Genomic DNA, 25,287 nt, shown 5'->3' with positions numbered 1-25,287 from the left:
ACAGGGGCTAATCCCAAGCTAAGGAGGTGACCCGTATGAGAAACTTTAATATTTTAAGGAAGAGAAGAAACGGTTATGAAAACGTAGTCATCTCAATTTCAAAATGAAGGGGAGTTCGAGAGGGTAAAGCACTCTTTATCACCGCTTTACAGTAATTTATAGATTTATAATTTATAGATTTTACATATACAGAAAAGAATTTACATTTTAAAACGGAAGGTTACATACTAAAGGTTTCGAACCCTCCCCGAGAGTTAAACTGCTGAGTTAGCAAGAAATGAAGGTGTTAACAGGCCATTACCTTGTAGAAGAAGAGCTGCTTGAAGAAAGAGGCGCTTCCCACCCCCTGCTACATATTCACACACTAAGAAAGATGTTACTGAAGTGGCCCCGAGACAAGAAAATCAGCAGTTTATATACCCTCGTGGAACATTCGAGACCTTTCAGGAATGAGTAGGCACACCCTTTCGTTTTTATTGGATAACAGCAAAAACTAATACACAAGACGAGGAAGAAACACCTTATTGGTGGAAAATTAATTACATAAATTCCTGATTGGTTACATTCAAAACGGGCGGAAAGAAAGGATTTATATTGCCAACCCACAAACCACAGAACAAAATTTAGTAAAAACAAAACTTAGGAATACAATATTTCTTCCGGAGAATACATTCCTTTACACCAGAGTGCGTTATCATAGTTTTTGGTAGAGACATCTGTTAGAGAATGTCCCGACTTCTTGATACGGAGCAAACAAACACAAATCGAAATAGACACAGTTCAGAACACTTCAAAATTACCAGTAGTGACATCTTCCAAGAAACCTTTGATTTAATACAGCTTTTAAAGTTCAGAGTTTCTCCTGTAGGGGATACTTTTTAGGCGCACAATTTAAATTTGCGGGGTCGGGGTGTACCAACCGGTACAATTATTATTATTATTGTTATCGTTATTTGCTTCACGTCCCACGAAGTACTTTTACGGTTTTCGGAGACGCCAAGGTGCCGGAAGTTCGTCCCGCAGGAGTATGTTTTACATGCCAGTAAATCTACCGACACGAGGCTGACGTATTTGATCACTTTCAAACACCACCCGACTGAGCCAGGATCGAACCTGTCAAGTCGGTGTCAAAAGGCCAACGCCTCAACCATGTGAGCCACTCAGCTCGGTTTATTATTATTATTATTATTATTACTATTATTATTATTATTATTATTATTATTATCATTATCATTATTATTATTATTATTATTATTATTATTTAAGTCCTTCTTTAATTTCTCTTTTCATTCTTTTCTCCAATCTTCGTTTCTTCCTGTCTTATTACATTTCTTCCTTTTCGTTCTTTCTTGCCTTTCTTCAATCCTTTCATTCTTTTATTTCATATTTTCTTCTTCTCCTCCTGCTCCCTTCCTTCCTTCCTTCCTTTTCCTTGCCTTGCTATCTTCTGCTCTTCCTAAACTCTTTTCTACCTTTGCTCTGGTCCTTCTTTAACTTGTTTTTCATTCCTCCTTCGCTCGTTACTTCACTTTTCTGTCTTGCTTCGTTCCTACCTTTCTGTCTTTCTACCTTCCTTTCCTCCACTGTCCTGTATTCCACCCTTCGTTACTTTCTTTGCCTGGACCCTCCTCGACATTCAGATAAGCATCGCTAAACTGCCCGGATTACACGGAGCTCCGCAACGCTTTTCAATTGGAAATATTGATGCAGTTCGCGCTACTCGTGATTGTTATCGCTCCGAGAGGGAGTGGTACTGGGCTGTCGTGATAGATCACAAATTCAATTAAGCCCAGCATAAAATTCATGTAGTTAGATTTATAATGTATTTACAGGTGGCTTGTTCCCTGGGGTAGCACCGTGCACGATTAACGACAGGATGTTGATCTTAATGGAACGTGAAAGTCCATTGTGTAATGCATTCAGATTTTCAAAACCCGATTTATCTTGAACATTTTAAATGTTATCTCTTCTTGTTTGCTTACATTGCTAGAGTAGAACATCAGTACACGTGACCTGTAACTAGAAGGCCTCATTTGGAGTCGCGAATGAGCCTAATATCTTGAACTGTTTATTTGGGAACTTTTATCACCGCAATACAGGATCTATTCTGAGAGCAGAATGTCAGGAACTGCTCGCAGGCAGGGGAACCAACCATCCCGCATTTTAAGATATTCTGTAAATGTCCCGCGCGGGACATAATTTTCCACGCAATTCTTTCCTTTTCTATCTGAACGAATTTTCATGTTATTTTCATCGGTACGAATTTTGACAATACGCAAATGTCTTGCCATCTACCTTCCACTAAACATATCGTAACCGTTGCCTACAGCAGGTTTTTTAAAAGTGCAAACAAGCAGGTTATAGCATCTTTAGAAAAGTCCTCCGGATGGAGCTTTCGACTTCTGAGCTGTCCATTCTGTAGCACGACGTGTTGTTTAACTGGAGTTCTTTAAATTTTTGTGATTTTTGAAATGGTTCCGGTGTTGGCTGTACTTCTACAGTACTTCGTCACGAAAAAGAAGGCGTCACTTAAACCCCAGAAGGCAAAATATAAAAATAAACGCGTACGGTATGTGGATATAACGCAAAGTGGGAAATCAACTCTCCATACCGAAGTAACGTTCACACGGCGTTCGTTAACTTTAGAAAAAGACGTTGAGAATTTCTTATCGGTGAAAGGTCTTAATGGCAGACTGTGCCGAAAGCCTGCAGTCGAATATCGTGGAACTTGAAAATACGTGCAATGAGTATGGTATGAAAATTAGCCTCTCGAAGACTAAATTGATGTCAGTAGGTAAGAAATTCAACAGAATTGAATGTCAGATTGGTGATAGAAAGCTACTACAGGTCGATAATTTCAAGTACACTGACTGACAGTGACAATGCAACACCAAGGAGGAGTGGTTCGAAAGGGATGAAAGTTGGGGGAAAAACAGAGACGGCACGGATGAATAATTGATGTTTATTTCAAACCGATATGCAGGTTACACAATGCGCACGGCATCGACTCAGTAGGATGTAGGACCACCGCGAGCGGCGATGCACGCAGAAACACGTCGAGGTACAGAGTCAATAAGAGTGCGGATGGTGTCCTGAGGGATGGTTCTCCATTCTCTGTCAACCATTTGCCACAGTTGGTCGTCCGTACGAGGCTGGGGCAGAGTTTGCAAACGGCGTCCAATGAGATCCCACACGTGTTCGATTGGTGAGAGATCCGGAGAGTACGCTGGCCACGGAAGCATCTGTACACCTCGTAGAGCCTGTTGGGAGATGCGAGCAGTGTGTGGGCGGGCATTATCCTGCTGAAACAGAGCACTGGGCAGCCCCTGAAGGTACGGGAGTGCCACCGGCCGCAGCACATGCTGCACGTAGCGGTGGGCATTTAACGTGCCTTGAATACGCACTAGAGGTGACGTGGAATCATACGCAATAGCGCCCCAAACCATGATGCCGCGTTGTCTAGCGGTAGGGCGCTCCACAGTTACTGCCGGATTTGACCTTTCTCCACGCCGACGCCACACTCGTCTGCGGTGACTATCACTGACAGAACAGAAGCGTGACTCATCGGAGAACACGACGTTCCGCCATTCCCTCATCCAAGACGCTCTAGCCCGGCACCATGCCAGGCGTGCACGTCTATGCTGTGGAGTCAATGGTAGTCTTCTGAGCGGGCGCCGGGAGTGCAGGCCTCCTTCAACCAATCGACGGGAAATTGTTCTGGTCGATATTGGAACAGCCAGGGTGGCTTGCACATGCTGAAGAATGGCGGTTGACGTGGCGTGCGGGGCTGCCACCGCTTGGCGGCGGATGCGCCGATCCTCGCGTGCTGACGTCATTCGGGCTGCGCCTAGACCCCTCGCACGTGCCACATGTCCCTGCGCCAACCATCTTCGTCACAGGCGCTGCACCGTGGACACATCCCTATGGGTATCGGCTGCGATTTGACGAAGCGACCAACCTGCCCTTCTCAGCCCGATCACCATACCCCTCGTAAAGTCGTCTGTCTGCTGGAAATGCCTCCGTTGACGGCGGCCTGACATTCTTAGCTATACACGTGTCCTGTGGCACACGACAACACGTTCTACAATGACTGTCGGCTGAGAAATCACGGTACGAAGTGGGCCATTCGCCAACGCCGTGTCCCATTTATCGTTCGCTACGTGCGCAGCACAGCGGCGCATTTCACAACATGAGCATACCTCGTTGACGTCAGTCTACCCTGCAATTGGCATAAAGTTCTGACCACTCCTTCTTGGTGTTGCATTTGCTCTGTCAGTCAGTGTATTTAGGTTGTGAGTTCTCCCAGGATGGTAATATAGTAAGTGAGATTGAATCAAGGTGTAGTAAAGCTAATGCAGTGAACTCGCACTTGCGATCAGCAGTATTCTGTAAGAAGGAAGTCAGCTCCCAGACGAAACTATCTTTATATCGGTCTGTTTTTAGACCAACATTGCTTTACGGGAGCGAAATCTGGGTGGACTCAGGATATCTTATTCATAAGTTAGAAGTAACAGACATGAAAGTAGCAAGAATGATTGCTGGTACAAACAGGTGGGAACAATGGCAGGAGGGTACTCGGAATGAGGAGATAAAGGCTAATTTGGGAATTAACTCGATGGATGAAGCTGTACGCATAAACCGGCTTCGGTGGTGGGGTCATGTGAGGCGAATGGAGGAGGATAGGTTACCTAGGAGAATAATGGACTCTGCTATGGACGGTAAGAGAAGTAGAGGTAGACCAAGACGACGATAGTTAGACTCGGTTTCTAACGATTTAAAGATAAGAGGTACAGAACTAAATGAGGCCACAACACTAGTTGCAAATCGAGGATTGTGGCGACGTTTAGTAAATTCACAGAGGCTTGCAGACTGAACGCTGAAAGGCATAACAGTCTATAATGATAATGTATGTATTCACCCCGTCACCCTTCCAGCCTTTGAAATGTGGCACCGGCTTGAGACATCACAGGGTCGCTGACTGGGTACTACCCACAGAGACATCTTCGAATATTATAAACTAACCTTAAATTAATTATGCAGGAAGGATAAAAGAGAAGAAAATAAAATAATTAAAAAAAAAATCTGAATGAGAACCTTTACGAATACAAATTTTATTGAAAGAATAAACTTTGGCAAAGCAAATACCTCTATACAAATCAATAAACTCTTCGGACCAAATATTGTTTATAACCTTTGTCAACTCCGACTAAAAGTATCAACATCATGACTCATAAATTTCAAATCTTCTTCCAAACATTCTTTGAATAAACAAATTCGTATTTACTCGCCATACCTTCAAATTTACTTCATCACCATATTATAAACCTTGTAATTACAATTACTAATTATCAAATTATTTACTTGATTACAACCCTCCATTCTGAAATGTATGAGGCTATGTAAATTCATTAAGCACAACATCCGCCGTGTAATTCATGAACTCATCATTTTAATTAATTAAATTCATTAAATTCATTATGATTCACTAATTTCGTGGTTATCATGTCATTATAGTTGTTACCTCTAAAATCATAAATTTATCCAATTACGTTTGTAAGATTTGGTAATTTAATCCAATTTTTGATATATCATTAAATTATTCATCTCAAAATTTTATATAAAATAATCCCTATTATTATTTGAGTCCGAAACTATTTTACTTATTCTTTCTCAATACCATCCTCCACTCATATAAATGCTGATAATATGGAACGCACGCGCGAAATCGAAGGTAACCCTGACATAAATAAATAAAATTAATTCACCGATTCATTTAAAATTATAAATATCCCGCATATGCATAATCAGCTGTTTTATCATACACAAAACATATGCCTACCCTGTAGCAAGAAACCTACACAACAACAGTAAATGCTCCTTAACCTACACTGATTCTACCAACAATGGGATAGAACCTCATTGTCACAAGTACAAACAACCACGTGAACTGAATTCAACATCGCAAGAAATATTACAACTGCAAATCAGAATTTGCATTGCTCACACACTGAAGAACATATAACATGAACAAACACAACATAATTCCAATCATATAGTCACAGGGAAAATCATTATTCACTGACTCGGCCGGGCATCGAACTCCGCCCCTCAGTATGGCATCATTACAGTGACCTATCATCATACTCGCCACAATGAACTGTCACGAAGTATATCTATTATTCTTTAATTTAAATGTGCTGTCCTATGTTCCACAAAACAGAATTATCTTACGAATGACTGTAATATTTTTTACTTGTAAGACCCTACCACAGCTGCCAGGCTCCCTCTAATACACAACACGCCGACCCGGTCTGCTACCTTATCTCACGCCCCGACTCATTTCATTAACACGGCATTTTAACTTGTCCGCACCCAATTAATATTCTCTCTCTCTCTCCACTCTAAATGAAGCCATATGTTCCTCCACAATATCCTGCGTATTCTTGCTTTCTGTGCGAACAGTAACTAATTATATATAACACTCTCACTGCATCTTATTTGTTCCATATTTCACGTGTATAATTCTACATTTTCTCACTCAACATTATCAGGAACACGTATATCACTATGCCGGTATTTATACATATATGGCGCTACACAATCTCATTGGTTCGACCCCTGCGGTTGGCATTTTGTGTCTTAGAGGCCCTACTTCAACACTAGCTAACTACATCTCGGATAAATTATAGGATGAAACTTATTCCCTACAGCACAATTTTCATTCACTGGTTAACAGTACACGTTACTTACTAATGACATATATTTTCAAATCCCACTGTAATGTGCCGGAATAACCAAGGTTCGAATCTTTGGTCAATAAAAATTTTCTTGACGAACTTTTCATGCGACATGCCAGGTTAATCTATCTACTCCCTTTGACTAATACCTTACTGATGCCTCCTAAATAACATTAAATATTCACACACACACACGCTAGCATTTATCAGAAGATCGCGCACTAAGGAAAACCATATTTCACACACGTAATAGAAGATCATTATTTACACACACATTATTTCCTCATTCGCGAAGACCATTTTCAACACACGCTATAATATCACAATATTTATTCCCCCCTAGGCATCAGTATAAAATTACCTAAAAAACCTAACTATCCTTGCTACAGTACTTAAAGAGAAAATAAACGAATAATCATGCATTAATTTATTTACAAGCTAACAGCTAATCATGCACATGCCAGATATAATGAATCAGGGTACTTATCGATTCGGCGACGCTCCATACTCAGCTCCACGGCCTCATGGTTTCAGGTCGGCCCCATGATGTACTTAAGCCATCATACAGGCGGCCTCAGCACCTGAACCGATACCATTCTTCATAACCATGGTCTTCATTCTTGTGGCTTTAATGAATTCACACGACTTCACTTCTTAATACACAAAATACATATAAAACACAGATATAATTAAATTATTCTAGCACATAAACACTTATTTACACTGGTAGTGAATACTTTGTCTCTGCTCTTTTCCGCGAGTTTACCACGTGGCACTGCAAAGCGTCCTTGCATCGATCTCGCTCCGGTCCTATTTTTCAATTAATATTGTAAAAATCGCATTCTTGAGTTTAACCAGATTTTCGGTCGTTATTGAATTGAATACATAGTCTATCGGACCCGTAGTATCCTATCGACAACTAGTTAGTGGACTAGGAAATGCTCAAGATTAGGGTTCCTCGTGAACCACATACGCGTTACGTCCGACACGTTCAAATTTCCGTAGCAGAGTGAGTCTTCTGAGCGGCACGCGTCCTCTTCATGCACGCCAGCTCCTGGATAGGGAGCTCGGGGAACCCCATCAACAATGATGTAACATCCCGTCACGTATGCCTTCAATTATTTATTCCAATAAATTATTGCAAATATGCCGTCTTTAATTATTGTTCTCAAAACAGTTCAATATTGTTTTCACATTATCCCTTGGTGGATTTAATTATTTTTGGAGGTCATTTGTACGGCACCCATCTTTAATTTACCCCCATCATTCCAAAACTTGATACGCTGCTATTCGCTGCCTGAAAGTGCTGCCAACTTAAAACTGGTGACCTTGATCACACACTTCACGGAATATTCCAGTACTTCCCATTTCATCATCAAATGACCCTGACACGTGGAACTTATCTTTAAACCGGGGCAAGCGAAATGGCGCCACACACCCGGCCTAGAATGAAACTTTGGTTCATTCCCTTATATGCCATCTTTAATTTATAATATCTTAAAGACAATGCTATGAGCCAATTGGGCTCATCATGTATGTATGAAAGGTCTTTATTCAACCCGCAGACTGGGAAAAGTAATTGTACAATAAATATGGGTGAAATGTATTCCTTTAAACCTATGTTATTACTTCAAAAACGGTACTCTTGGTAAAAAAAATTAGGAAAACAGGTAACACAATTCATTTGAACATGTTTCTATTTTTGTCGTTTTAAAATTACAGTTATAAATGTAGCTGTCCCCCAAAATTTTGGAATGTCCCTCTTTTTTACTCTCTTGTCCCTCATTCCTTTCTTCAACAGGTGGTCTCTGAGTTCAATTCAGTCTATATTACAGACTTCTACATTATTAATACCTATCGTGGATTTACAAGCAAAAACGTTCAGTCAGTTCTCGAGTTTTTGAAATTCTCACACTCCCTATGTGAATATATCAATTAATTTGTTCGAGGTAATTTTCGTTACTGAATCTTATAATTTGAATTTTCTTTCCACTTCTCAAGGGAGGATTTTCATTCAGGTAAACTATATCGTAGCCGGGCTTAGTGGCTCAGGCGGTTGAGGCGCTGAACTTCTGATTCCAACTTGGAAGATTCGATCCTGGCTCAGTCCGGTGGTATTTGAAGGTGCTCAAATACTACAGCCTCGTGTCGGTAGATTTACTGTCACATAAAAGAATTCCTGCGAGACAAAATTCCGGCAACTCGATGTCTCCAAAACCCATAAAAACAAAGAACTCAAAAACGAATAACATTATGATAAAATATATTGTTACGTGATAATGCGACCGCCGGCCCCGTGGAGTAGGGGTAGCGTGCCTGCCTCTTACCCGTAGGCCCCAAGTTTGATTCCCGGCCAGTTCACGGATTTTTACCGGGACCTGAGGGCTCAGCCTACGGGGTTAGAATTGAGGAACTATCTGACAGTGAGATAGCGGCCCGGGTTTAGAAAGCCAAGAATAACGGCAGAGATGATTCATCGTGCTGACCACACGACACCTCGTAATCTGCAGGCCTTCGGGCTGAGCAGCGGTCGCTTGGTAGGCCAAATCACTTCAAGGGCTGTTCTGCCTTGGGGGGGGGGGATAATCCGACCGTCAGCTATCTTAATAATAATGGTATTGATTTTACGTCCCACTAACTATTTCTACGGTTTTTAGAGACGCCGAGGTGCCGGAATTCCGCCCCGCTGGATTTCCATCACGTGCTGGTAAATCTACCGACACAAGGCTGGCGTTACAACCGGATTGAGGCAGAATCGAACCTGCCAACTTGGAGTGAGAAGTCCAGCGCTCCACCGTCTGATCTACTCACTCTCTTGAAGTCCTCTTCGGTAGTTCCTGGAACAGATGAGTGGGTTAGGCTTCAAAGCTCCCTGTCAGACTTTGGACATGTTTTCAGCTCCATCTGATGTCATCTTGAATTTTCTGAAAGCTGAAATTAGAACACTCGTATTCTGGCCGCACCCGGAAGACTTCAGACATCGTCACTAGGGTATATAAAAGCAGGATCTTCTCGAACGGGAGGGGTCGATGATTCGCTGTTGTATTGTGTGTTAGGTATTTCAGTGTGTGGAGCGGCCATGTGAGTTGATTGTGCGAGGTATCGGTCTTGTCTGGAGTCGAGCAAAGAGTAGAGCAGTCGCCTGCTTTGTGGCAGCCAACGGTCGTGCATTCGGTACCTGACTACATGGAAGTGCTGTGTGAAGTGACCGTGATGCGTTTACAGCAAAGCGAAACCTGTCCGTCAACATAACGGAGGATCACGCCATTCCAGGTAAAGACTGCCAGCTGAAGACCCACTGTGAAGACAAGCGTGTTTTTTAAATAACCAACAATTAGTGAAATGTGAGAATGTACGCTGTGATCTCATTGGTTCATACTATAATAAATAAGTTTTAATGAATATTATTTCAGCTACAACTACAAAGAGCTATTCTAGATGTGCCTACTCTAGCAAACTCACTGCCTGATTTTAAAGATACCTTCATACATATATACATACAAACAACATCATTATAGATCCTTATGCCATTCAATGTTCAGATAGTTCTATACCCCTTATCTTTAAATCGTTAGAAACTGAGTCTAAACTTCGTCAGCTTGGTCTCCCTCTACTTCTCTTACCCCTTATTACAGAGTCCATTATTCTCCTAGGTAACCTATTTTCTTCCATTCGCCTCACATGACCCCACCACCGAAGCCGGTTTATGCGTACATCTTCATTAGTCGAGTTCATTCCTAACTTAGCCTTTTCTTCTCCTTCCGAGTACCCTCCTACCATTGTTCCCACATGTTTGTATCAGCAATCATCTCGCTACTTTCAAATGTGTTACTTCTAACTTATGAATAAGATATCCTCAGTTCACCCAACTTTCGCTCCCGTAAAGCAGAGTTGGTCTGAAAACAGACCGATGTAAAGATAGTTTCGTCCGGGAGCTGACTTCCTTCTTACAGAATACTGTTGATCGCAACTGCGAGTTCACTGCATTAGCTTTACTGCACCTTGATCCAATCTTACTACATTACCATCTTGGGAGAACATACATCCTACATACTTGAAATTACCTACCTGTTCCAGCTTTGTATCACCAATATCACATTAAATTCTGTTGAATTCGTTACCTACAGACACAAATTAGTCTTCGAAAGGCTAATTTTCATACCATACTCATAGAACCTATTTTCAAGTTCCACGATATTAGACTGCAGGCTTTCGGCACAATCTGTCATTAAGACCAAGTCGTCAGCACAGGCCAGACTGCTTACTACATTTCCACCTAACTGAATCCCTCCCTGCCACTTCATACCATTCGGCAGATGATCCATGTAAACTATGAACAACAAAGATGAAAGATCACAGCCTTGTCTAACCCCATTAAATACCCTGAACCAAGAACTCATTCTACCCTCAATTCTCAGTGCAGCCCAATTGTCAACATAAATGCCTGTGATTGATTTAAATAATCTAACTTTGATCCCATATTCCCCCACTCTAGCGAAAATTTTTTCACTCGGTACGCTGTCATATGCTTTCTCTATATCTAAGAAACATAAACACAACTGTCTATTCCTCTCGTAGCATTTTTCAATTACGTGGCGCATACTGAAAATATGATCCTGACAGCCCCTCTGTGGTCTGAAACCACACTGGTTTTCATCCAACTTCCTCTCAACCACTGATCGCACCCTCCCTTCCAAAATGCCAGTGAATACTTTGTCTGGTATACTAATCAATGAGATACCTCGATAGTTGTTGCAATCCTTCCTGTTCCCTTGCTTATAGATAGGTGCAATTGCTGCTTTTGTCCAATCTGAGGCTACGTTACCAACACTCCGTTCCTAACAGATTTCCTGAATTCGAAGTCGGTTAAGATATAGTCTATTATGGATGTGTTACGCATAGCCTCCCATGCGTAGTGGTGAAGACCCTAATGCTTGAAGAATGTATTCGTAACTACTAAACCCATACTAGCAGAGACGTCCAGCAAACGCTTCCCATTCCTATTAGCTTCCATATCTTCCCCACATTTACCAATCACCCTTTCGTATCCTTCAGTTCTATTCCCAACTCTCGCAATGAAATCGCTCATTAGGCCTAGAACTATCGTATCCTTGCTGTTGACGCTGTCTACGATGTCACTCTATGCTTCATAAAACTTGTCAACTTCATCCTCATGTGCACCCTCACATGGTGAATACACTGAGATGATTCTCGTCATAATTCCTCCAACTGCCAAATCTATCCGCAACAGAAACTATGTTACGTGCAATGGTATTCCTGATAAACAGCCCTACCCCAGACTCTGCCCTTCCCTTTCTAACACCCGTCAAGTACACTTTATAATCTCCTATCTGTTCCTCGTTATCTCCCCTTACCCGAATATCACTTACTCCTAGCACATCCAGATGTATCCTGTTTGCTGACTCAGACAGTTCTAATTTCTTCCATAAGCCCCATTAATATTGATAGCTCCCCATCGAATTCCATTTCATTCGCCAGTTGTTTGTAAGGAGTCCCTCGCCTGTCAAATTGGAATGGGACTCCCGTTACTTCCATAGATCCGAGGCCTGCTTAAAATGTTCTGATCTCGGTATATTCACGAAGCAGGATGCTACCCTACTTGCACATAGTCCAAGTGAGGATCTCTCCTCTAACGGGTTGGGGACAATCGATGGATTTTATAGCCCTAGCCACCTGAGCACAAGGAAGGCCATTGCTCAGAACGTGTCCGAGATGCTTACTCCCATTTCGTAGCAACTGGTATCCCGACTCTCAGGACCACTTACTAGGCCACTCAGCCGTTGCGCACGGTTCACGAAATAGGACGTGACTACAGTAACCAACACCATGAACCATTTTAAAGATCAATATTCTTATTCTGAGAGCACATATTGTTGATTAAAGACTGAAAACTTTCAAACTCCTTCTCAAGGTAATAGTTTTGACTTAATGTATTTCGCTGGGAGGCGAAAGGGGGGGGGGGGGGGGATAAGTGAAGAGGATGGAAAGGCGAACATCGCACCTATAGTGATAAAAGTGCTTCATCTTACATGGAACATTCTCTTTGCTCTTTCGCTGATTCTAAATCACTTCTTTTAAAAAGCAAAATTATCTTCCAATCAAACAAATTCACATAATTTTTTTAAAAAATCAATAATGTCGCTGAAGCTCTCCCTCATACGGTCTCCTTCGTCGATGTGATGAATCTCATTTTCTCTTTCTAAGTAATTCTAGATGAAGCGTGTAGTTCCTCATAAGCTGTCTCCGTAATTTTTGTAGAGTTTGCTAATAAACTGCACACTATTTAGATATTTTTCATATTGTCTTATCACATGTTCATGTTAATGGTCAATAAACGTAGCTCAGTACTTTGCCATGTTATTGCTTTTGCGCTCATTAAGGCACGTTCGTCGTCTTAGGCATTTGCAAAAGTTAAACTGAAACATCACAATTCAAACATTAATCGAGGTTAGAGTAGCCTCATCCTCGAACATGCTTCGACAGCAATCTTGGTAAGATTCAAAGTGATGGTTGGTAATAAATTGCCTTAGGAAAGTGCAACCGGTTCTTTAAAAGAGAAGTGTTGCCGCTCAGATCTTAGTCACTAATTAGAAGCGTCTGTCGGAGGTTTGATGTTGCAGGCTTATCTCATGGTTCAGTAATTTCTGAAAACTTTTCAGTATAAGGAGAAGGTTTTCCTTGTAAAAGAAGCCGAGATATTGGCAATTAGTGGAAATTTACTGCGATATAAATTCGGGCTAAGAAAGACTCGAAACACGGACATTCCAATTACTGTGCGATGCCGTCAGCGAGACTGCACAAAACTGCCTCGTATCTTATCTCTCCGGCTGAATAATTCAGATGGCTTTCAAAATCATGATCCCTCCCTATGGTGAAGGTATATCACATTTACAAAATTGTTGCTAATAAATAACGCGATAAGACGTTTAATTGTTTCACAAATCCACAGTCCTAGTCCTTCAGGGAAGCAACTCAATGTTGAAAATATCCTGGGGATATGAGCTACGAATTTTAGGTAAATACAATATGAAAATATATTCGAAACAGACTTTCAACGTATTAGGTCGTGTTACGTACATGTAGTACGTGTTGAAGAGATGTTAAGTACAGAACAAAAATGGCCAGCTGGACACCAGTGGGATCCGAACCCACAACCTCCCGCTCAGATCTTAGTCACTAATTAGAAGCGTCTGTCGGAGGTTTGATGCTGCAGGCTTATCTCATGGTTCAGTAATTTCTGAAAACTTTTCGGTATAAGGAGAAGGTTGTGGGTTCGGATCCCACTGGTGTCCGGCTGGCCATTTTTGTTCTGTACTTAACATCTCTTCAACACGTACTACATATACGTAACACGGCCTAATACGTTGAAAGTCTGTTTCGATTACAATGCGGTCGTGAAAATTCAATATTCGTTGAAAATATATTCCTTAGTTATTCCTAAAATTACAATCCTTTCCTTAATGATCGCTATTGGGTCAATTAGACTACCAGTTTGCCATTGTCTACCACTACGAGCGCTAATGTGTGTCAATGCATTGTTTCATTTAAGCACCACTACGAGCGCTAATGTGTGTCAATGCATTGTTTCATTTAAGCACCACTACGAGCGCTAATGTGTGTCAATGTATTGTTTCATTTAAGCACCACTACGAGCGCTAATGTGTGTCAATGTATTCTTTTATTTAAGCACCACTACGAGCGCTAATGTGTGTCAATGTATTGTTTCATTTAAGCACCACTACGAGGGCTAATGTGTGTCAATGTATTGTTTCATTTAAGCACCACTACGAGCGCTAATGTGTGTCAACACGGCCAACTTGATGCGTCGCTCTAGCTAGCTCCTTACCGGCCTTGACAATCGGGTCCACGCACTGTAATCGGAGTAGTTACACAGCTCGACACGTGGCGCTGGCGGCCGACCTATTTGCGGTAGAAATGCATACTTCTTTATGGAAAATATATTGACTTTGGTTGCCGATTTATCGTAATTTAAAGCTATGGAGAATGTTACATGGGTTAATACTGTTAAAATGATTAATCTTAAAGGTTACTTTCGTTGATATTTGCCAAAATGTCGTCGTGAAATGAAACTGCGGAGGATGGAGTAGTCCAACTGACGTTCCTTAATTGTGAGGAATAATAGTAATCGTTTTTATTATCATGGCATTTAGATACACAGCAGAACTTACCGCAATGCTTTTGTCTTCTGATGCTAATATTGAGATTAAGAGTCATTGTTCAATTAGAGTTTTAAAATTCTTCAAGCGCTGCTCTTAGGAAGGGGGCTGGACAAAACATAAGAGTTTACTTTTTCCATATTCGTTGTATGCAGAACATAAATATTTTGACTCAAACATGTTTAAATGTTAATTTCAATATATATAGTTTCAGAATGCATTTCATTCATACCTTTTACTAGAATACTAAATACCGGACAAGCTGGCCATGCTAAATTCAGAAAATAAATTTTACTTGAAATGCAGTAGGGTGGAACAAGTTGGCCGCGCGGCGTGCAGCTGTGAGCTGTGAGCTTGCATCCGGGAGATAGTGGATTCGAACCCCACTGTCGCCAGCTCTGGAGATGGTTTTCCGTGGTTTCCTATTTTCACACCAGGCTGTACCTCAATTAAGGCCACGGCTGCTTACTTCCCTCTTCCTTGGCTATGCCTTCCAATCTTCCCATCCCCAACACAAGGCCCCTGTTCAGCATAGAAGTTGCGGCCGCCTGGGCGAGGTACTGGTCATCCTTCCCAGTTGTATCCCCCGACCCGCAGTCTCACGCTCCAGGATACTACCCTTGAGGTGGTAGAAGTGGGATCCCTCACTGAGTCCGAGAGAAAGGCCAACGCTGGAGGGGTAAACAGAGTAAGAAAGAAAAGAAAGAAAGAACGAAGGTAAATACCCGACATAGAAACGGAAAACTGAGACGACAGTGTTACCTGCTTTCAGCCACTCCGTAGTTTTGTCCTGCTCTACAGAGAATTCGTGAAATGATAGTGTCCCTTTGCTTTTTTTCCTGTTCGGAATACAAAAAAGGCACACAGCAAATATATATTCGAATATTTCCTAACACAGTTAAAGAAAAGCAAATCAACACACCATTAAAAAACGAATTAGCACCTTGTTCAGGACGAAGTTACAGTGAGAAATCACTTTGTTCTTGTTTCCATAAAATTTCTGCTCGAAGTACGAAAAGGTGCACAAGAATGTCTCAAATTCCAAGATTTGCAAACACAATTTAAAAAAATATAATCACCACACTACACAATAAAAAATAAGCTCACTAGCGCATAACTATCAGATCTCATTATCAAGCCAACAAGCACCTCATTGTAAACACATTGCCAACATTTACGACAGCAAAACCAAAAAATGAAACTGGAAATGCGGCAATTTGCGGTATACAGCTTCCTGTCAGTGGGTAGTAGAGCAGCGCTCCAGCGGCAGTATGGTGAAACTTTCCAATTACAGCTTTATGCTGGGCTTCACAAGCGATTGTCTAGGCCGGTATAAGGAGCGCAGCGAGGTATCCAGTCGGCCGTGGTGTCAATGTATTGTTTCATTTAAGCACCACTACGTGCGCTAATGTGTGTCAATGTATTGTTTCAGTAAGCACCACTACGAGCGCTAATGTGTGTGTCAATGTATTGTTTCATTTAAGCACCACTACGAGCGCTAATGTGTGTCAATGTATTCTTTTATTTAAGCACCACTACGAGGGCTAATGTGTGTCAATGTATTGTTTCATTTAAGCACCACTACGAGCGCTAATGTGTGTCAATGTATTGTTTCATTTAAGCACCACTACGAGCGCTAATGTGTGTCAATGTATTGTTTCAGTAAGCACCACTACGAGTGCTAATGTGTGTCAATGTATTGTTTCATTTAAGCACCACTACGAGCGCTAATGTGTGTCAATGTATTGTTTCAATTAAGCACCACTACGAGCGCTAATGTGTGTCAATGTATTGTTTCAATTAAGCACCACTACGAGCGCTAATGAGAGTCAATGGAGAGTTTCACTTAAGCACCACTACGAGCGCTAATGAGAGTCAATGGAGAGTTTCACTTAAGCACCACTACGAGCGCTAATGATAGTCAATGCATTGTTTCAATTAAGCACCACTACGAGCGCTATTGATAGTCAGTGCATTGTTTCACTTAAGCACCACTACGAGCGCTAATGAGAGTCAATGGAGAGTTTCACTTAAGCACCACTACGAGCGCTAATGTGTGTCAATGCATTGTTTCACTTAAGCACCACTACCAGCGCTAATGTGTGTCAATGCATTGTTTCACTTAAGCACCACTACGAGCGCTAATGAGAGTCAGTGCATTGTTTCACTTAAGCACCATTACGAGCGCTAATGTGTGTCAATGCATTGTTTCAATTAAGTACCACTACGAGCGCTAATGTGAGTCAATGCATTGTTTCACTTAAGCACCACTACGAGCGCTAATGAGAGTCAATGCATTGTTTCACTTAAGCACCACTACGAGCGCTAATGTGTGTCATTGCATTGTTTCACTTAAGTACCACTACGAACGCTAATGAGAGTCAATGGAGAGTTTCTCTTAAGTCATTTTAATTACATTCGGGTGGACATTCTTAAAAAAAAATGAAAGCGTGCCTGAGAGTATTGAACCAAAGAACACATTATGTGAGAATTATGTAAGTTAATTTTAATTAGGCTACGATGTGAATGAAAAACAAAACGAGTAAAGAAACAAGAGATTCTTTCAGAACTGAATTCAGGTCGCAAGTTGTTTTTTAGTTTGACAGAGCTGTCCAAAACTCACACACTGAAACCTTTCCGGGCCCTTTAGCCCTTCAACAGTGAGCATAATCGAGGAAATTGTCTGCTTTCAACATGAAATGAAATGGCGTATGGCTTTTAGTGCCGGGAGTGTCCGAAGACAAGTTCGGCTCGCCAGGTGCAGGTCTTTCTATTCGACACCCGTAGGTGACCTGCGCGTCGTGATGAGGATGAAATGAGGATGAAGACAGCACACACACCCAGCCCCCGTGCCAGTGGAATTAACCAATTAAGGTTAAAATCCCCGACCCGGCCGGGAATCGAACCCGGGACCCTCTGAACCGAAGGCCAGTACACTGACCGTTCAGCCAACGAGTCGGACTTGCTTTCAACATTAAAATGTACAATTTCGATTTGGTGTACAGATAGTTCCCGTACGTTAGGCCTGCCATATAGTCTAGGGGTAGTGAGCTGAACTCTCAGTTGGAAGCCCTGAGTTCTGTTTTTGCCCGGCTCAGGATTTTTTCCGGATTATGAGGGCTGGTTCGAGATTCACTCATTCAGTGCGGTATTGTTTGGCGGTGAGTAACTGCTGCGGTCTAGAAAGCCAAGAATAACGGTTAAAAGAATCCGCTGCGCTGACCACGTGTCAACCCATAACCTGCATATTTTCTGGTTGAAGTGCGGTCACTTAGTGGGTCAAGGCCTGTCAGGGCTCTAGTGGCATGGCGGTTCGCGTACCGTACATGTACTTTTTGTAAGTTTCACTTAACAAGTAGAGGCCAGACCCTGCGTGAAACCGATTTCGAAGAGCTTCAGTGTACAACTGGGTTCAACTTCGGAGCAAGTGGAGGCGTTACAACACCAAACGACGAACACTTCCGAAGAATGCATTAATCCCCGATTCAAAGGCATCGTGGACATGCCTGGAGAGATATACCGTAGTCATCCGAAGCGATGGCCAAGTGCTCACCTTACTTGACACTCGATACCGTGGTTTCGAGTGTCATCACAGCTAAATCCTTTGCATAAAGTAAATTATTATTTGAGGGAACGTGACGATAAAAATGCGAGCAAAAATATTACTCAAATTGTAGTATATTGTTCGTACAGAAACTCGAGTTGTAATAAAAATTGTCTTCCTTAATCCGTTGACCGACCAGGAATGGTTTATCACTCGGACTCAGCGAGGGATTCCACCTCTATCGCCTCAAGTGCAACGTCCTGGAGCGTGAGACTTTGGGTCTGGAAGGAGGACCAATACCTTGCCGAGGCGGCCTCACCTGCTATGCTGAACAGAGGCCTTGTTGGAAGGAATAGATAAGGAAGAGGGAAGGAAGCGGCCTTGAGTTAGGTACCATCCCGGCATTTTCCTGGAGAAGTGTAGAAACCAAGGAAAAACACTTCTAGGATGGTTGAGTTGGGAATCGAACCCCCCGCCCCACTTCTACTCACTTGACGTCCATAGGCTGAGAGGATCCCGTTCCTGTCTTCGTACCATTTTTTCAAATTTCGTGGCAGAGCTGGGAATCGAACCCGTGCCTGCGCGGGTGGCAGCTAATCACACAAAAATACACCACAGAGGAGGAGGATAAAAATGTTACTCCTCACAATTCTACAAAAGGAATGTATGGTATTTAGACGCACAAAAACTGGCCAGGAGGCAAATATTATTTAATTTTATAAGTTATTGAAATGTGAGAGTATTCGTGAACTGTGGCCGAAAAGATGACTTCAAACAACAAAATTCTGAAAAAAATGTCATCTTCTGCAACGGCCAATTTTTGTGCGCTTGTTTACATGTCTAATAGAGATGAGATCTTATTAAAGATGGTTCCGTTTTGATTCTACGTCCGGGAGTCCAGACACTTCGAATGGACAGGCGACATTATCCTATCGCGTGGTCAAGCGAACGGGCCAGAAGTACTGGCGGGCCTTCCCGAGAATCGCCACATGGTCAACACTCACTGTTACGCCGCTAGTAATACAACGGACAGCAGCCATGCCTCAAGCCCTAGAGCAGCTTTCTGCCATAGTCAACCAGTTAGCAGTCAACATGCAGACACTCACGCAACGTTTTTTAGAGGATGGCCGAGAGTCGGACGACGGGGGTGGCAACCAATCCGAAGCAGGAGACCTGCCCTTTCGATCGCTTATATATATAAATGATATGAGTAAAGGAGTGGAATCGGAGGTAAGGCTTTTTGCGGATGATGTTATTCTCTATAGAGTGATAAATAAGTTACAAGATTGTGAGCAACTGCAACGTGACCTCGAAAATGTTGTGAGATGGACAGCAGGCAATGGTATGTTGATAAACGGGGTTAAAAGTCAGGTTGTGTGTTTTACAATTAGGAAAAGTCCTCTCAGTTTTAATTACTGCGTTGATGGGGTGAAAGTTCCTTTTGGGGATCATTGTAAGTATCTAGGTGTTAATATTAGGAAAGATCTTCATTGGGGTAATCACATAAATGGGATTGTAAATAAAGGGTACAGATCTCTGCACATGGTTATGAGTGTGTTTAGGGGTTGTAGTAAGGATGTAAAGGAGAGGGCATATAAGTCTCTGGTAAGACCCCAACTAGAGTATGGTTCCAGTGTATGGGACCCTCACCAGGATTACCTGATTCAAGAACTGGAAAAAATCCAAAGAAAAGCAGCTCGATTTGTTCTGGGCGATTTCCGACAAAAGAGTAGCGTTACAAAAATGTTGCAATGTTTGGGTTGGGAAAAATTGAGAGAAAGAAGAAGAGCTGCTCGACTAAGTGGTATGTTCCGGGCTGTCAGCGGAGAGATGGCGTGGAATGACATTAGTAGACGAATAAGTTTGAATGGCGTTTATAAAAGTAGGAAAGATCACAATATGAAGATAAAGTTGGAATTCAAGAGGACAAACTGGGGCAAATATTCATTTATAGGAAGGGGAGTTAGGGATTGAAATAACTTACCAAGAGGGATGTTCAATAAATTTCCAATTTCTTTGAAATCATTTAGGAAAAGGCTAGGAAAACAACAAATAGGGAATCTGCCACCTGGGCGACTGCCCTAAATGCAGATCAGTACTGATTGACTGATTGACCAACAACTACCTCAAGGGACCGGAAGTTCTAGCGGACTACAGAGTCTACCAGATCGCAACAGCACTCGAAGCCCTACTCCCATCGATCCCCTCAGGAAGGGACCATCACGACACAACGACCACCTTATGGCTCCTGTCGGCCTGGTACAGTCCCGACCACGCTCAACGCAAGTACGCGTTCAACAGGGCCAATCTTCTCCACATTGCCCTATCTCGAGGCTGGAATGCCGCCATAGAACTTGACCAGGCTACAGGAGGCGAAATCGCAGAGCTTCCGCAGGGATTCCAATTCCAACCCATTCCGCGGGCACCAGCCACCAGGGGGAGGGGTCGTGGCAGTCGGGCCAGCAGAGGGAGAGGAGTGGCCGCAGCAGCAGCACCACCAGCCGCTCCACAATAGACGCGGCGACCACCGGGCAGGCTCCACTACCTTCAGCAACATCGGTCGACAGGTCTATACTGATTCTGCAGCCAGCACCACGGAAACGACGCCGATCGCCAGTACGAAGTAGGATACCGACTCGGCGCAGTCCTCGGAAACACGCAGGGACACGCAAGATTGCTTGATAGAAGGTTGTATGATTGCAGGGTTCATTTTCTTGTTTGTTATTTCTTTCACTTTGTTTGTATTATTCTTATATTCGGCATGTCGTCGCTCTACTGTATACATTATAATAAAGGACAGCACGGTGGGACCACCCTTCAGGGGTCCTACAACTCGATAGTCTCTTGTCCCAGCGCGGCTGCGCCGGTGCTGACTACCCCTCTGTTCACGCGCTAGCCCAAGCGGCTATAAAAGCGAGAGGGGTGGCAGGCTCTGGAGCAGTCTTAGCTGGGACGGAAGGCCGAATCGTATTCGATATAAAAACCGTGTTTGGCACCGTCACTAAAATTGCTCACATTCTGGGCAAAACCAAGGACAAATTGTTTACATCCTGGGGTATACGAAATTCCCTGTACATGCGGTAAGGTACACATTGGGCAACATGCCGTTCCCTTGGTACTCGTAACAAGGAACATGAACGTAATATTCGCCTCAACAAGCCAGACAAATCAGCAATAGCTGAGCACGCTCAATCGTCAGGTCATGATGCTCGAGCTCTTACCCACTACATGTCCAAGGATTATACGGGAAGCTGTGGAAGTACGTAGAAATCCTAACAATTTCAACAGGGACACTGGCTTTCAATTAAGTAATACCTGGTTGCCAGCCATTAAGGACTTACGTAGATAGTTCCCTTCCCTGTCCCTTCACATTGTTGTTTCGTATGGGTGTTTCTTCAAATTCGTAACGTTTCCTCTTCGCCAGATGTTTCATTCCGGAGTTGTGCCAATGTCATATGTTGCGTACACCTGTCATGTGACCCTCCCAGACTGACTTTGATGGTTCGGTCAGCTTCCGTTTGGAACGCTTGCGCTGTACTGCGTCCAGGGAGCCATCTGGTGACGAATGAACGTACCATTTCCACTTGTATTTTAACGTCTAAATTCAAACTTCATTGTTTGAGAGGCTTTCTCGTGGACAGTCGAGATTTTCTTCTGATGACGCAGAGCACACTCTGCGAAACGTAAAGAATTTCACGTTAGTTTCTTGACACAGCATAAGCCCAAAAGCCTACATCATATCCCTATGCATTTGTAAATCTAATATCGTGGTTTGTCGGAACAGATCAAGAGTTGGCCAGTGGTGGTCGAATAGGGAAAGGAGGAGTCTGCCACAGCGCCACGCCCTGTGGTCAACAGCCCCTGTTACGTCTCATGACAGGCCCCATCACAGGGTGGAAATCCCCATCTTTCACTGTTTAGAAACCTTCACTACCTTTTCGGAGGTATTTTGTTTCCTTTTGCTGTAATTTTTATCATTCTTTTCACCAGAACATATAAAATGGTCTGTCCTGTTTCACACTGTAGCAGCTATTACCACTTACACCTGGATCATCTCAGTCTCAAATGCTGGAGGCGACAAGTCTTCTGTTTCATCTCATTTAGATTCGAATTGCTTCTTTCGGTAGACATAAATAACCTCCATTACGTTAACGGTACAGGAACCGTGACAATACGCAGTGGCATCAGAAACAGTTACAGTTGAGTCTCAAACCTCCAGTACTCCAATTTTCAGTATCTCGACGGCCATTCGTCCTATTCTTTATCTCCTATTCCTATTTCGCTCTTACTCGACTTTTGTGCAACACTGAATGTGCAATGCGGCATCTGTGGTTTGTGAGGAAGGGGTACATTGATGCTGGGAGCTAATATGACGGAAACCGAAAAACTAAAACTTCTAATCATCGGAAAATCAGCGAAGCCTCGCTGTTTCTCGAGTGTGAATTACCGCTCATGTACGAAAGCAATCCCGGAAGTCGCGGATGACAACCTACATTTCCAAATCTCGGCTGCGTGGTGTTGACGATAAGTTCCAACGTGAAAGGAGGAAATGCTTGACAGTAATAAACAAATGAGACTAACGGATTTTTTTTGCAAGGTGTTAACGGAGGTATGTTTCTTGTTTCATTTCTGTATCCTATCTCCTAAAAAGTTACTATAATAAATATTATAATTAAAGTGATGCCGTGAAACAGATTTTGTTTGTATATTTTTAAATACTGTTAAAATAATGTATTCTGTATAAGTCCGTAGATACATATGATTCTACTATGTGCTATTATATGCTCTATATCTCAAAATTTCGATAAATCGAAATAAAATTTAGCTGCCAAGTTGATTCGAGATATTTCTCTAAATAACTACGTATATTACTAATCTGTTTACCGTCCATGGTTGGTTTTTCCCTTGGACTCAGCGAGAGATCCCACCTCAATAACCTCAAAGGTAGTGTGAGTCTTTGGGTCGGGGGATACATCTGCGGAAGAGGACAAGTAGCTCGCTCAGGTGGCCTCCCTCCCATGCTGAACAGGGCCCTTGTGTGGGGATGGGAAGGTCGGAAAGGATAGACAAGGAAAAGGGAAGGAAGGAGCCGTGGCCTTAAGTTAGGTACCATTCAGGCATTTGACTGGAGGAGAAGTGGGAAACCACGGAAAACCACTTTGAGGATGGCTGAAGTGGGATTCGAACCCCCTCTACTCAGTTGATGTGCGGACGTTCCAGCCCTCGTAGCACTTTTCATATTTCGCGAATCGAATCCGGGCCTCCGCTGGTGGCAGCTAATCAAGTAACCACTACTCCATAGAGGCGGGTAGGATGGGGTGATCATTAAGGGAAAACGATACCTCTGGAGCGACTGCAGCCATTTGTCATTGCTGGGTTTGTCAGAGAGATGAGGGGCGAGCATGGCCTCTTCAATGCTATGGGAAGAACGCGCCGCTTGATTCAAATACTCCCTGTTTTAAACACTGATGCCAGATTTCATTTGATTGCGTTAGTTGTACTCCTGCGCAAATTTGTCAACATAGCCATCATTCCGTACCCTGAAGGGGTAGAGCTGGCCTCTTAGAAGGTGACGCCCACTCTCTGGCCAGGAGATGTGTTGCGGTAAGGTGAAAGGGAGCGGGATCTAACCGTGGCCTATAAAACATCTGTTCTAGCATTTCCCTTATTGTAACGGAATGGAAAACCACGAAAAACTATTCTCAGGACAGCGAGCCTTCCGAATGCAGAGCAAAGCTGTACTCTGCTCGGGGTGGTGGAATTCGTGAGGCATTCTTGTAGAAACCTCCCGTACATTCAGCTGAGAGACATGACACATTCCATTGGTGTGGGGCAAATATAATATCATGGTTTCTCACTGTAGCGCTGTCATTATTCTATCAATTTAGTTACTACTGCAGTCACATTCGGGAGACGGAGAGAATGCCTTTCCTTCGTTTTTCATTCTCCTGCACTAAGGCGAATGCTCGGAACATTTCGTTCACCCTGACCTGAGAGGGGTCCGCTGACTCCTAGTAGTAGAACTGTAACCAGTTTATCACCCCACTTCACTTTAGGACAATAATTTGTCGCGATAAGTAAAATATAACGAGGCCCTGCGCGACATCGTTGAAACTGCTTGCAACTGAGGGCATTACGGTCCACCATTGATTTCTTTCTCAAGCGAAGTGACGCACGAAGGGTTGGAAAAATTATCATTGGTTTATTATTAGCATAAGAGGTTACAAAACATACCAACATTGGTTAATTTCTTGTAATAAAGCTATCATAGAAATTTGTTTCGGGTGATTTGTTTCATGATTGTTGTAGTTAGGATTCCACTTTTATTTCTCACCTGGGTCATGCGGGTAAAGGTTAGTGCAGCTTTGAACTTCACCGTGCTGTTATGCTGCGTGGGATGTCCTTCGATTCGTCTTTGTGAGTTGTACAAGAATATGGCAAAAAGAAGTGAAATAGTGGCCATTTAAGAAACTTATGGTGCGAAAAAATTCGAAAAATTTCTTTCTTCGCAAAACGTTGTGATTTACAGACAATAAATATCTTTAAAATTATCGAAAACGCATTCTAGAGGATGGAGCGAATTGTCAGAAATCCGAATGGTCCAATGTCACGAATGCCGAGTGCCAGAAGCGTTATCGGAGTGACGGAAGTTCAGGCGGCCGAGTGCCTTAAGGCGAGTTCAGTCCAACGCAGGAGATTTCGACGAGGCCTATCAGTCGGTGCGTATTATATGCCGTGATCCGGACGAAGCACCTTTCGGATTCTTTTATACTAACATCATGCAACTAAGTACTTCGACTCCCTTTTA

This window comes from Anabrus simplex, chromosome 1 (assembly GCF_040414725.1).
Source record: "Anabrus simplex isolate iqAnaSimp1 chromosome 1, ASM4041472v1, whole genome shotgun sequence".
NCBI lineage: Eukaryota > Metazoa > Arthropoda > Insecta > Orthoptera > Tettigoniidae > Anabrus > Anabrus simplex.
Note: the sequence above shows the minus strand (reverse complement) of the source record.